The sequence below is a fragment of the Pteronotus mesoamericanus genome, unplaced genomic scaffold (assembly GCF_021234165.1).
Source record: "Pteronotus mesoamericanus isolate MK-2021 breed Mesoamerican mustached bat unplaced genomic scaffold, CSHL_Meso_final scaffold_54, whole genome shotgun sequence".
NCBI lineage: Eukaryota > Metazoa > Chordata > Mammalia > Chiroptera > Mormoopidae > Pteronotus > Pteronotus mesoamericanus.
The window spans coordinates 53,926,953-53,942,574 of record NW_026555321.1 but is presented as its reverse complement, the minus strand read 5'-3'; the positions used below and the strand labels follow the sequence as shown (position 1 = coordinate 53,942,574).

The 15,622-nt window shown below is 38.6% G+C and overlaps 1 pseudogene; it reads right to left on the bottom strand.

Moving 5' to 3' along the window:
* Nucleotides 1-13,879: 13,879 nt before the first annotated feature.
* LOC129061147 (uncharacterized) lies at nucleotides 13,880-14,029 on the bottom strand (annotated as a pseudogene).
* Between the last annotated feature and the right edge of the window lie 1,593 nt (nucleotides 14,030-15,622).

The following is a 15,622-nucleotide window of genomic DNA, read 5'->3' as shown; positions in this document are numbered from 1 at the left end:
GGCGGGAGGTACCGCGGCGCGTGCAGCCTGGGATTGTAGTTCGGCCGGGCGGGGCTTTCCAGGCTAGTTCGGGCAGCGATGCCCGCAAAGACTACAATTCCCAGAAGGCCAAGCGGAGGCAGAGGCAGCGTGGTGGACACCTCCAGGGCAACTCCAGTTTGGATTCACTGTCAATGTCAGCAGCTCCTCTGTCCCTACGTACCTCAAGGGTGCAGACCTGGCCATTAAATATTAATAAGGACGGGCTCAGCCTGTTCTCCTTACCCTCACCCTTCCTCCCATCTCAGACATTTAAGAAGAGACGCCAAGTCCTTATTTAAAAAAAAAAAAAAAAAGTGAAGGGTTTGGCACTAGAAAGTTTTAGCTCTCAAGCCTGGCTTAAAATAAAAGGATTCCTATCAGCCTGCATGCTTCCCAGTGCTACTGCAACAAATCAACTTGTCCTTGGATTGGAAGAGTGGAGGAACTTGCCTTCACTTCATAATTATAACATTACTATGCGTTCCTTTTCCATAATTCAGTCTGAGTTTCCAGAACACTATTCATCCATCTGAGTGGCTCTTTCTCCTTTATCCAATCGCCCCTTGAAAGGTTCCGTTCATTTAAGAAGGCACAAAGTTAACAAAACAGCATCGTCACTGTATGTTTTTAATTTCTCAGTCGACTGCCAGTTCCGATGAGATTGTCCTAACATTGCAGGAGTGAAATTGTGGGACTGTAAACTGTAAAAGTGTTAACCCCCTTGCCTGAGATTTCCAGCACTCACTTAGGTAACAAAAACATTCTGGGTTGTAGCTCATTTTTGCTTCCAGTCCTTCACTCTGACTAGTTCCAGTAGTATGTCTTCCTTCTTTTAAAAGTGTCTTGAGGCATCAGGGAGGCAGAGAGTTAGAGGGTGGCATTTAAAGTTGTTAAGACCCAGAGTTGAAATCCTGAGTCCTTCTCTAAAGCTCTTGTGTAATCTCCGTATGTCATTTGATTCCTAGAAGCCTAAATTTCTTCGTCTATAAAAGAGGAGATTGGAAAACTTGTTTCAGGAGATGTTGCAAGCTCAGATGCAAGAGAAACTGATCTGTAATCTATAAAAGTGCCTGCTCAATGGTCATTCTTTTAATTATTAGACCCTGAAGATAACTTCTTTCGAATAACATTTCATCTGTGAGTTTCTCCTTTCAGACTTAATAAACTAAATGATCATCCTAGGAGAAAACACTAAGGAGGCTAGACAAATGTGTGGACATCCTCCAGGAGTTGCCCAGAAGTTTTGCCTCATAGTAAAACATTTTGATTTTACATCAGAAAAGATCTGAAGAGTGGATGATCTCAAGGAGATTTGGGGAAAAGTGCAAGAGGTACACTATATTGCAGTAGTCAGTATCTAAATCCCGCAATAAAATTTATTTCCCAAAATACTACATTTAGGTCCTTCAATAATACCATTAAAATAGGGCAAACTATCTGAACTTTCCTGAGGAAAGTGGACTTTTTGTGCTTGTGAATGTGCATCCCAGATTCCTCAATAGAGGGTTGCTAGAAATCAGATGTTCTCTTTGTGTTTTACCTTTCTTCCTCTGGCAGACTCCTAGTCTTCTAGTCTCATATTGACTCTTAGCTGTACATGCTTGAAATGTGGGGGGCAAGGTTGATTTTCATAACGACTTCGGGGTATTACAGACATTTCAAGTGTATTGGGGCCAGAGGTGCTATACATTTTGTATAGTGACAAATGTTCTTGTCCAATTATCAGTGATTCTCCTGTTGAGAAACACTGGAGTTTTCCTAATCTTTTGGTTCACTGGAAGCTTTTTAATCAGAGGAAAACTATGGACCCTCTTCCCAGAAAATACAGATGTAGGTAAGAGTCTATACATAATTTTGGTCTGTTGATCACTTGGAGACTATCAAGCATTTCATATAGGAAATACAGTTTATAACCTCTTAAGAACTGTAATGAAACAATCCATTATGTCATCCATTGTATCAAAGAGTGACCTACTTGACCTAGGGGAACTAAACCTGACCAAGAAAAACCTGTATAAAATCTGAGATTCCTGGACTAAACTCCAACCAAGTGCATCTTCCAGAGAGATTTCTAGGGTACAGAGCTCTGAGCTGAGGTTGCCCTGAGGTATACAGAGATAGCTGTTTTCCCCCTACACATTTTCTTCTGGTCGCACTCTACTCTAGGTTCAGAAAAAGTTCTCTTCTATTTCAGATGGCAGGCTTATCAATTACAGTGCCATCTGCTACCCAATAGGAGTGGGTATGTGACCTAATCCTGGCCAATCAGTGTACCCTATGTCCTTAGCTGCAGTGATTCCTTTAGAGATGGACGTAGGACCTTAACAGGACCAGAAGCTATCCTTTTAACTTTTCTGTTAGGACAACTAGGAAGGATTGTCTGATTTTTGCAAGCATTGTGCTTGCTGGCAGGAAGAAAACTTAGAGCTAATTACTTGAGTCCACATAGGGAAGCTGATAAAAAAAAAAAGAGCTATTAAGATAATATCAACAATCATCAACTATCATACAAGGAGATATCCTTAGATTTTTTCCAGATATGAACACCAAAAAAACCTTTGTTTTTCTTTTTCCTGGAAATGTTTCTCTGTACTGCCATACCACTAATCCACATAACAAAAAGGCAGCTTCTTGATAGAAGGTCACTGTAATTCTTCTTCATTAATGGATTAAACCTTAAGAGTAGATTCCTCTTCTTTTTCAAAAACGTAATTTAAAGTCAACAGTTTCATACATTTTAACCAAGGACTCTGTCTACTAAAAGCAAAAAGCAATAGTTAGAGATTATAATTATTTTCACTAATAATATGACCTATATTTCTGGAATACTTTTAGTTTTTAATAAATGCTTATCACATGCACCTCTTATATGAGCTTATAAAAATCCAGCAAGGATGGATGGGCAAGGGTTTCCATTTTAGTATGTATTGAATGTCCATGAGATAGGAATATGAAATTGTGCTAAGTACCCCAGTTACAGGAATGAACTGACTTCCTCCCTGCTCACCAGACAGCCACAGTCCAAGAGTTGAGTCAAAGCTTATTACACAATGAGAAACCACACATAAGGCAACAACTGCTAAGCAGCAAATAATTGTTGTATGATTTATATTTTCATATCCATTTAGCTCAATGACTATGAAGCACTTACTCTGTGCCAGCTATATTATATGCTAGGTATGGGGAAAATAGCAGTGATGAGCCATATATGGTCCCTGCACTCAAGACATGGTGCTGGCTTTGATTTAATGAATATATAAAGTGATAGGGATGGTGAATGCTACAAATGCCTGAGAAAGGAGCAACCACTGAGATCAGGGATGGGGATGAAGTGAACAATTTTTGGAGGAGATGTGACTAATTTAGATCTAAAAAAGAGAAAAAAAAGAAAGGAAAAAATTAGGATATAAAATATAAGAATCTAATCTAGTCAAGCTTCTAGTTCTACCCACCAATTTACAAAAGAAAAAAAATGAGAGAGGAACATGTTAATACCACAAGGATGCAATCCCAGAAATTGAGAAATTCTACAAGACATTGAGAAATTCTTCAAAAAATACACAGCGTGAAATAAAGAGGAAGAAAGTATGCCTATAGATTTTTAAAGATTTAAGAGTCACATTAGATACTTAAAGTACATCTCAATTTTAAAAATGAACTGGAAAAAAGAGACAATCACTCAAATACATTATGTAGGCTTTATCTGGAGCATGATTTGAACAACCAATGGTCAGAATTCATCTTGGAGAGGACTGGAAGATTATGAACATGAGCTGGAATTGGATGATATTAAAGGATTATTATTAATTTTATTAGGTGTGATAGTGGTATTGTGCTTATCTGATTTGTTAAATTTCCTGTCTGATATTCAGAGTAAAATATTGAAACTGGGTGACGTCTTATCAAGTTGACTATATTACTCTTTCTACTTTTGTGCATGTTCGAAAATTTCCATGATAAAAAATAAAACTTTAAAAAGTGAAAAAGAAAGAGAGGAAACCATCATAATGTTTTTTAAAAAATGGGGTACAAGATATTCATTGGTCAAGATGGCAACCTATGTAAACACAGCTCGCCTCCTCACACAACCACATCAAAATTCCAACTAAACTATAAAACAATCAACAGTCAGAACCATCAGAAATTGAGTTGAATGGAAGTCCTACAAATATGGAATTAAAGAAGAAACTACATTGAGACTGGTAGAAGGAGTGGAGACTTGGAACAGGCTAGTCTCACACTTGCATGTGGTAGATAAAAATTGGGACCCGGGAGATCTCAGGAATGAAGGGTCCAAATCCCACACCAGGACCCCCAAGCCAAGGTTCCATTTCCAGGAAGATAAGTCTCCAACACTTCTGTCTGTATAAAACAGTGGGGATAGAGGCTGTGGAAGACAGACACTGCTGGACTTCCTGGAAGTTCCTCCTGAAGGGCCACCACACAGACTTACTCAGATTCATGCCTTCTGAGCTCTCACACAGGGGCAAAAGATTGAAAGTTACCAGAGACATACAGGGAGGAACTGAATTGGCCAGCATCAGGGTGAGAGCAGGGGACAGCTTTCTCCCAGAAAGGTGGGCTGGGAGGGACCACTGTTCCTTTTCTGAGCCCTCCCTGCACAGAGCCAGCAGGCAGATGCCATATCTGAAACTCCAGAAACCTGGCTTTAACTGTTTGCCCCAACCTGGTGATACCCTGAGGCCCTGTCCCACCAATTTTGGGGCCCACTCAAGCTGTTTCAGTGGCTTATTTGTACACAAGGCTTGTCTTGGTCCATGCATCAGACTTTCCTAAATTCTCTCAAACAAGCAGCATCGGGATTTAGCAAACCCCATACCTTTTGTTAAGATGCCCCAAGCCTGGCACTAGCAGCACCTGGCCTTGGTTCACAACCTGGCCATGCTTGAGCACCTCCAATTATAGCACCAGTAGCAGCCATTTGCGGATAATTTTGTAGCTTATGGTATGTGACCCTGGACAGAACACAGGTTCTGCCTGACCTTGGATGTGCCAAAAACAATCAAGGCTCAACTACAACAGAAGGGTATGCAGAGCCCACACTGTAGGTATACCTTGAGTACCCAACTTAAATAATAGGGAAGGCTGTGCCACTGGACCTTACAGGACACCTACTACATTAGGCCACTCTGCTAAACCTGGGAGACATAGCAGCTCTACTTAATACATAGAAACAAACACAGGGGTGCTGCCAAAATCAGGAGACAAAGAAACATGGTGCAAATGAAAGAACAGAACAAAACTCCAGAAAAAGAACTAAACAAAATGGAGACAAGCATGCTACAAGATACAGATTTCAAAACACTCATTATTAAGATGCTCAAGCAACTTAGTCCGAACCTCAACAGCATAAAAAAATCTAGTCAGAAAGGAAGGATATACTAATTAAAATAAAGAAAAATTTACAGGGAATCAACAGTAGAGTGGATGAAGCTGAGAATCAGATCAGTAATTTGGAACATAAGGAAGCAAAAAACAACAAATCAGAACAGCAAGAAGGAAAAAAAATCCAAAAAAAATGAGGATAATGTAAGGAGCCTCTGGGACAACTTCAAGCATGTAAACATTTTTACATTAGGGTGACAGAAGGAGAAGAGAAAGAGCAAGAAATTGGAAATCTATTTGAAAAAAATAATGAAAGAAAACTTCCCTAACTTGGTAAAAGAGAGAGACAAACAAGTCCAGGAAGCACAGGGAATCCCAAACAAGATGAACTCAAAGACACCCACACCAAGATACAACAAAATTAAATGGCCAAAGTTTAAAAACAAAGAAAGAATCTTAAAAGCAGCAAGAGAAAAGCAGGTAGTTACCTACAAGGGAGCCCCCATAATGCTGTCAGCTGATTTCTCAAAAGAAACTTTGCAGGCCAGAAGGTGTTGGCAAGAAATATTCAAAGTGATGAAAAGTGAGGACCTGCAACTAAGATTACCCAACAAAGCTATTATTTATTTTAGAATTGAAGGACATATATAGCTTCCCAGCCAAGGAAAGCTAAAGGACTTCATCATCACCAAAACAGTATTACATGAAGTGTTAAACAGTGTTCTTGAAAAAGAGGGGGAAAAAGATCAAAACTATGAACAATAAAATGGTAATAAAAACATATCTATCAACAATTGAATCTGGAAAAAAAAAAAAAACAGTCAAGGAGACCAGAAACAGAATCATACATACAGAGAACATTTTGATGGTTGCCAGATATAAGGGAAGTCAGAGGGACAGGTAAAAAGGTGAAGGGATTAAGTACAAATTGGTAGTTACAGAACAGTCATGAAATGTAAAGTACAGAACAGGAAATAGAATATCCAAAGAACATATATACATGACCCATGGACATGGACAACTGTGTGAAGATTACCTGAGGGAGTGAGAGGTGCTGGGTGAAGTGGGGCAAAGAGGGAAAAATTGAGACAACTATAATAGCATAATCAGTAAAATATAATGTAAAAAGTAAAATAAAAATGGGGTATACTTTCTGAAATTAGATAACAAAGCATGTCATTCCAAAAGGAAAAATGGGCATGAGGAAGATATGGAAACAGCATCGCACATGGTATGTTTGAGAAAAGAGCCAATGGAAATTGGCTATGGTTGAATTAAACCAAAAGGAAGTTACTGACCCTATTTTGAATCGCTCACAGACCCTCTGTAAAGGCAGCACAACCTGGCACAGAAACATAGGAACAACTCCAAGATCTATGCCATTGAACTGGACTAGAGAAGGCACCCACCAGCACACCACTGGGTCACTAAACATCACAGCTTGCACCTCTGACAGGACAGAATACAGGAAGCAGCAAAACACTGCCTCTGGGAGATGGATATAATCACAATCACCCAGCACCAGCATGGACTGGACAAAGTTCCAACTACTTCACCTATTTGTCACCCAGTCCAAGGTCAAGACTTGATTCTTTGTCGGATCTAGGTTTTGTGTTCAAGCTCTTACTATCCAAAGCCATCCAATATCTTTTTTCTTTCACCGCTTTGGATGCTTACATTTTTTAAATCAATAAATAAAACTATTTTGTAGTCTCCCTAACAAAAATAAATTCAGTTACATGCACAGAAACCTGTAAAGCTTCCCTAGCCCCCATTTTAACATAATCAAGTTTAACTTTTGTTTTTCTTACTTGAAATATATTTTTATAAGCATAGGATTGAATAGTAATGAAACTATTCAGTTACTTAAAAAAAGTGAGACAGGCCCAGAAGAACAATATAAATAACATAAAAATGATAAGAGAAAAAGATGGTGAGGGTGAGGGGAGGAAGTGGTCAAGAGGCATGTTTTCTGCACCATCCTCGCAGCATGTGTCCTTCATATATGTGCCAAGGTGGTCGAATATATGCCTGGATATGGGCCTTCCCCAAGAAAACAATCTAAGCTATTCAAAGTTCAGACACAAAACACATCAAGTGAGAAGGTAACTAATGTTCAAAGTATATATCTGCTTAGTGGCTTAGTAGGACTTCTTAACTTTTTGGATAATGGGTTTCTTTAAGAATCTGATGAAAGTTGTAGGCTTTCTTACAAGAAAAAAAAATAGCATACTCAAAATGTTATTTGCAACTTTAAAGGTGCCATGGACCACCTGTGGTCATCCACTGTCCCCCCAGGAGTCTGTGCATCCTCATATACCAAATATATTGTTCTTAGAGGTGCTGTATACTGCTTCTCTCTAGAGCCCCTGGAGAGGGGAAAGGAAAGAATGCCGTGTTGCATAGATCAGTAAAGGAAAGTGGTGTGCCCTTCTCAAAGTGTTGTCCATGAACCAAGTCCATCAGACTTCACTGGAGTGCCAATTAAAATGCAGATTTCCAACCCCAGAGCTGCTAAATCAGAATCTTGAAGGAGTGGGGATTGGTAACCTTTATTTTAATAAGCTCCTCAGCTAGTCAGTAGACTTGTGGAAATTTTAGAACCACTACTTTAAGGAATGATACCAAACCAGGCAGAAAGAAAGCTCAGCAAAAAGGAGGGTGCCAAAATAAGGCTAGAAGAAAGATAGAAAGAGGATGAATGGTAAATAATCCAGTGAAAAATTCATGAAGCTTGGGTCTAGATATAAACAGCAACATAAATGGATGAGGGAAGTGCAGGCTGAGATCTAGAATGCGACTTAACTGACTTTAGAAATGGAAATGGTGGGGTGGGTGTCTCAAGAAGAGCTGATTATGAGGGAACAATTGAAGAGTCACCAGGGTTAAGAAAAAAAGCAGTGGTTTGGGGGATGGTTTTACTTTGTTAAAAGCTGTTAAAGAAAAAAATTATCCTAACCCTTGTTAAATAGCAATGAGGCCAACTTCATTCAGTGTGACTATTGCAATAAGTATAATGACTACTGCCATGGGGTTTGCCACAGAGGGGAGAGTGGGCTGAACTCTGACTACAACAAGAAGCAGTTGAGGATTTATGTCCAAGAAGTAGAATGGGGGAGGGGTACAAGGTTGTTGGTGGGTAGAAAATTACTAAAAGTGTAGTATAATTATTCACTAAACTGACCCAGTGGGATTCTCATGTAAGGCAAACTATGGTCAGAAAATATTACCTAGGGACATGGAGATGATGGGGAATAAGGGAGGTGATTAAGATATTAAGAGTGAGGAGGTCGGGGATATTGTCTAAATTGACCTGACAGAAGTTTTGTTAAAATTAGTCAATGAAAATAGAAGTCCAAAAGTCAAGGCCTAATTGGGAAGAGAGTTCAGAGAAGACTCACTAAAGTTTGGTCAAGGAAAAATGCAAAGCAAAGAATTGTCTTTTGTGGCTCATGAATCCACAAACCAGGTTGGTGTCAGCAGGTGGCTGTCACCTCACAACTAAAAATGCAACAGATGAAGAGTAGTTTGTCCCTGCTATAGACTTTGTGACCCAGACTTAGAGCTCCTTCAGGGCTGGGACCATGCCTGTGATACATAGTTAATAGCTATCTGTTGAACAAATGAATGGATTAGCCATCCAGTCAAAGAAAGCATGTTTTCTAGCAAACTTACATTGTTCTTTTTTGTAATGATAGCAATAATAATACAAATGAAAATGGGATGTTTTACTAGGTTTTCCACAGTGCCCATTGGTACATCAGGCAAATAGTAACTGAACAAAATAACTTCTCCATCACTAGGGCTCCATCCTAGTGTGAAATGATTTATTAGAATAGAATTTAGTCTATGTCCCAGTGGTATTGCTGATAAGGAGGACTGAAATCTCTCATTAGAATAAGCAGATACATTCAGACTTGCTAGTGGGTGATCTGGAGAAATATCATAATGGAAAATAACTGAGTAAATCATATTTAGCACTTATCAAAGGAACTAAAACCAGAAACCAAAATAAACCTAAATCTATTCACATTTCCTGTCATAAAGGTTATAGGGGCAAACCTCAAGGGATTTGATGTTCTCATCCATGTTAACACAAAAAGTTGTCAGAAGTTTTAAAAGATGAGGACTCTTGTCAAAGATGAAAATATATTCATCTTTGTTCACCCTAGAACACAGTAGGAGTTGGGGCTCATCACTTGCTGCTGAAGTGATTAGCCAAAATAATTTTAAAATATCAAGCTCAGGGGTTAACAGTCAAGCAGTTAAAAAACAAAAAACAAACCAAAATAAAACCCCAAAAAGGAAACTTCAGCCTGCCTGAGTGCAAGTGAAAGGGGTGGTCCTCAGGGGCTTACATCTGAGAGAAGAGTTAAAATGGACATCAGGGGGTGCTCAGAGGGCTGTAAACGAATGAATTATTGTAAAACACACGATATACTTCATACAAGACTTTTGTAAAATAAATCTGTTTCTTTATTCATTAAAAAAAATATATATTTCTTTAGTACCTACTTTGTGCCAGTCACTTTTGAGAAAAACTAGTTGACTGACCCAGCTAAAGCATTCCAAAGGTGATTCAATTTAGGCAAACATAAAGAGGTTTAAAATGCATACCCATACTCTGGCGCCCTCGGAAGGGCACACTGGCTGGCTTCAAACCCTGGCTCCACCACTTATTGGCCATGTGGCCTTGAGCAAGATACCTCAATCACCCTAATTCTCAATGTCCTTATTTATAAAAAGGAAATAACAGAACCAAATTTGTTATTGTGAGGATTAAATAAGGAAATCAGTAGAAAGCATTTTACTTTATTTTGTCTGGAATGCTTAAGAACTGTTGGCTAATTTTATATTATTATTAGTGTTATTGTTGCTATTATTATTATTCTTTTGACCGTATTTTAAATTAGCTTTTAAGAACCCACTGATCTCATATGTTTGTGGCATAAAAAAGAATATTTTGTTTCTCATATAAAAACTTTTTGTTTATTTTTTAGAAGAAACTTTTTTGCAATCATAAAATTCACTTTGAAAAATTTCATGAAACATAAATGTATTCTTTTAAAAATAATGATACTTATCCACTCACAACTTCTTCCCTCCAATAGATAATCACTTTTATGGTAATTATTGCCTTCTTTTTTCCTGTAATTTTATTTCATAAGCATGCTCCCCTAAGCAATATAGTCTAATCTTTTTTCAACTTCAGATAAGTGAAATTATGGTAATTATGAAAGCCAACTTCCAAAATAGCCCCCAACGATCTTGGTCTCCGGAAGGTCTCTTCCTACATTGAATCAGGGTTGGTCTGCGTAACCAACTTATAAGGCTGTCATAAATGTTAATTGCAATTTATACCTAGTTCTCAGATTGTTCACTCTGGAGAGAACATCAGAAAAATCAAGCAATAAAAGGTGGAGCCAGGGTTTGAAACCAACCAGTGTGAAGAGACCCATGTGGACAGGAACTGAGGCCTGCCACCAAGAGTCAGTACCAACTTATCAGCCTGGTGATTAAGCAACCTTAGAAGTGGATCCCTGAATTGTAATCAGACCTTCAGATGACATGACTGTAACTCCAAAAAGCGTTTTTCTGTAACCTCATGAGCAACCCTGAGCCAGAATTGTTCTATGCCACTTCCAAACATCTGACCCACAGAAACCATAAGCAATAATAAATTATTTCCGTAGTATTGAGCCAAGATGATTCGGAACAATTTGCTTTGCAGCAATAGATACTCAGGAATTGTAAAATTCTTTTGTATCTTGAGTCTTTTACTCAGCATTTTTTAAAGATTCGTTTATGTTACTGCATGCAGTTTGGTTTATTTATTTTTATCGATGTGTAACATTCCATTGTATGGGCACATTTTGGTTTGATTTTTAAAACATTTCTGTCTATGAAGGAAATTCTTTTCCTGTTGGGTTTTAGAAGGGGTTTTTCCTTTATTTGGGAGCAGGTCTCTACAAAAATGGGAAAGATAGTAGCATTTGACACCATTGAAGCCAAATATACCATTAGTATTTTAAAATTCAATATCTGGAATAACAAAAAATAAGCAGGGTTTAGAAAGATCCTTACTTCTTTCCATGGCCAATATAGTCATCCTGAGTGACAACCTTACTTGTCCTTCATATGCCCTCAAATAGTCACTGGACTTTTTGTTTCTGTCTCTCAAATAAAGACTAGAAGAGTAGATGGGGTGGAGATATGCACTTCCTGGGATATACAATCATGTGCCACATAATGACGTTTCAGTCTGCAAGGGACCATATATCCAACAGTGGTCCCATAAGATTATAAGACAGCTGAAAAATTCCTATTGCCTACTGACGTCCTAGCTGTGGTAAGGTCATAATGCGATGCATTACTCACATGTTTGTGGTGATGCTGGTGTAAACAAACCCACTGCCCTGCCAGTCTCACAAAAGCAGAGCACCTGCAATTACAATAGCAGCTACATCATCTAAGTTTGTGTAAGTGCTCTATGATGTTTGCACAGCAATAAAATTGACCAATGACGCATTTCTCAAAACATACCCCTGTTGTACTATAAGTTACATTGTACAGTATTTTCCTCTGAAATTAAATCAAGGCAAACATGTTGGCTGTTGTCTGCTGCAAGCTCAGAAATTCATGTTTTCTCACCATTTAAGCTGCTCAGTCAAGCAGGAATCTTGAGCACTATCTACCCACAGCTGGCTCCCTGTGCTCAGCCATTGCTTCAGCAGTACACACAGGCTAACTAGGAAATGAGAATGCAAATGTCACCTGGCCAGAAATCGAGAACACAAATTACATTTCTTGGACTCTATATTGCAGAAATACTCTCACAAAGGTGCAAAAATGTATAGACAAGAATTTTTATTGTAATATTTTTCATTATTTTGAACTGGATCCATGGCACAGGAGCTGTAGATAAATTATGATGCATCCTTACAGTTGAATTCTATGCAAGTACTGTATTAGAAACAGCGAGACTAAGCTCTATGAATTGACATAAAAACTTGTCCAAAATAAATGTTACTTGAAGGAAAACCACATTGCAAATAATAAACTGTATATTAATTCTACTTTCATTTAAGAAATGACTCTATGTGTGTGTGTGATGGTGTGTTTAGATTAAACCATTAACAGTTCCCATTAGGACTGAAGGAGAAATTATTAATGAATCCCACTTTAAAAATCACATGTTCTTGTAATGATTTACTTTGTTACAGCATATACATATGGCTTTTGAAAGCTTAAACAAAGCCTGTTATTGGCTGCCAAACCTAAGACATTGATAGGCAAAAGAAAAGCACAAAAAATTCATAATAGAAAGTTAAGAAAGAGAGAAGGATAGGAATAGGATGAGAAAAAGAAGGAAATTAGTGAAGTGAAGATCTATTTTGATTGAGCCAGCCTTCCTTCTTTCTTCTCTGAGGAGTACCTTGCTTTGCCTTTAGGAAACTGCCTGACTTCCATTGCAGGTGGTGCTAGTATAGTTGTGAATCAGCAGTATCCAGCTCGCTCTGGTCAGAGCAGTAATCTGATGACTAAACTAGACCAATAAGCCTCTCTTTCCCAGAAAGCCCAATCTTCTACAGAGAAACCCTAGGAGGGAAGGCTGATGAAGCTGAGTGTTCCAATAGCTGCACCTTGCAAAATCAACCCATGAGTGCCTGCTACTGAGGTCCCCCCAAGAACCCTCATTCCTGCCCTTCCCCAGAAATGATTGTTCAGCTCTTCCTTCTGGTCCCTGAGCTACACCATAGTTTTCCAATCAATTACTTCTTCTTGCTGCAGTTAGTGAGAGTCAGTGTTTGTTTGCAACAACACAAATCCCAATAACTAGAATTAAATCCATAGGTACAATGAGAACATATGGTCCACCTTTGGTTTTCGTTATTTTTGAGCAAAAAAACACACACAGGCCCAATAATGCCAAGGTATCTTGCATAGGTCTCACAACTATTAGGGACAGAGTTGAGCCCAGATGTAGATCTCTCTTCAGTGGAATATAAAATCCTTGAGGACAAAGACACCATCTTGTTTAGCAGTGAGTACTCTATCCCCAGAACAGTAAGGGACACAGCTGAGGTGTTCAATAAATGATTATTGTTAATGTTTTGTAGTTGTTTAAACTACATTGGTCAATTTTTTTGCTTTGGTTTAAAACAAGGGGAGGTATCCAAGATACACTGTTGAAAGAGCAGGATGACAGCTAACGCGGGACATGGGAGGGAATGGGGTGGGAGGACTAAGCAAAAAAGAAAAAGGACTCATGGACATGCACAACAGTGTGACCGCAGTGCGGGGAGGGGATATAAGGGGACTAAATGGTAATGGAAAAAATACAATAAAAAAACGGCAAGTTGCAAAATACTACATATTGTGTGATATTTTTTAACTCTATCTGCATTGTTGACACTATTACGGATGTCTTCATTTCCCTCTTTTGTTTACCTCCACACAGCCCTTATCCCCCTTCCTTCTGGCCATCATAACCAAACTGTTGTCTGTTTCTATGGGTTATGCATATATGCTGTTTGGCTAATTCAGATGGCCAGCGGACATACAAAAAAATGCTCAATGTTACTAATCATCAAAAAGATGCAAATTAAACTGATAAGAACAGATACTACACTTGATCTTAGCCAAAAGGCCGAGAAGCGATACCGACAGCATGGATGGAACTGGAGAGCATTATGCTAAGCGAAATAAGCCAGGGGGCGAAAGACAAATACCATATGATCTCACCTATAAGCGGAACCTAACCAACAATACAAAGATGCAAGGAAAATATGACCAGCAACACTGAAAGGAAAAGAAATCAACAGAGACAAGAGGGAAGGAGGGAGGGGCGGGCAGGGAAAAGGAAGGGAAGGGAAGGGGAAAGTCAAGGAACATATAGCAAGAACTCATGGACAAAACCAAAGGGGAAGAGCTGAGGGAGGGAAGGAGGGAGGGGGCAAGGGAAAGTGGTGGGGGGAGGCACAGACAAATGTATTTAAAAATAAAGAAACAAAGAAAGAAAAAAAGGAAAAAAAAAAGATGCAAATTAAAACCACAGTGAGATGTCACTTCATACCATCATTAATAAATAAACAAAAAACAAGTGCTGGCAAGAATGTAATTTTTGTAAGTTAAAAAAGTATGGTAATATTTATAATTACATTGCATAAAAAATGATCTGGAATTATGTTCCTCACTCTACCGGTTAAAAAGACTAGGCTTTGGATTGTGAGTGAACAGTGCATTGAACAGATGATGTTTTTGGGACCCCCCCAAAAGCTTAAATTATCTTCTGGAGGATGGGACCTCTGTAGTACAGGCTTCTCCCACTAGGTGAGTGTTCTAGGAACACACCTGTATCAGTGTACCAGCTGGTATTGTTTTTAGAGGATGTGTTGGGGCTTCAGTGAATTGTTTTTTAGATTCTTGCATTTGCCCATTTCATGATGGGTGATTTATCAGTGCACCTGCACACACCGCCCTGAATGTTCAGCAGTTTTTAACCAATAACAGCTTGATTCCCATGCTCCACCATCCCCTATTACCCTGATCTCGCCTCAAGTAACTTTTTTGTTTGTTTCTTTCCCTGGATGAAAAAAATTCCTCAAAGGGAAAGAGGCGGAACAAAAAATGGCAGAAGCACCTCTGGCATAAAAATTGACAAGTTCAAAAACTGTTTTTGAGTGGTCGAAAAAAACATCTCAATAGGTGTTTTGAATCAAATTGAGAGTACTTTGAAGGTAACTGAAATTTAAACATATAAAACTGAATACACAATTTTTTAATAAATAAAAATTTTGGATTTTTTGTTGTCCCTCCTCTTATTGCAGAATTGTACACTTGAAATGTGTGTGTGTGCGTGTGTATCCCAATAAACTCAATTAAATTTTTTGAAAAGAGTGATTGTCTCTAGCAAAAGACTTGTGCTAATTTTTTAATGTTTCAGTGTTAATCAAATTTTTTGCAGTTTAAATAAATCATTTTTGTGATTAGAAATTGTTTAAGGAACAGAAAGAGGAAAAAAGGGAGCAAAAGAATAAAAAAGATAAAAATTTGAAGGAAGCAAGTAAAAAGAAGTACAGAAAGGAATGAGGAGGCAGAAGGACAATGACACTTCCTGGTGGCACTCTGCCATGGGTCCCCTGTTATAGTGATCACCAAAATCCCAGTTTTTCTTCTTCAAGTCTCATGATAAGGTTGAACTGCCCATACCCTTGAAGTTAGAACTGGCCACGTGTCTTGTGTTGGCCAGCAA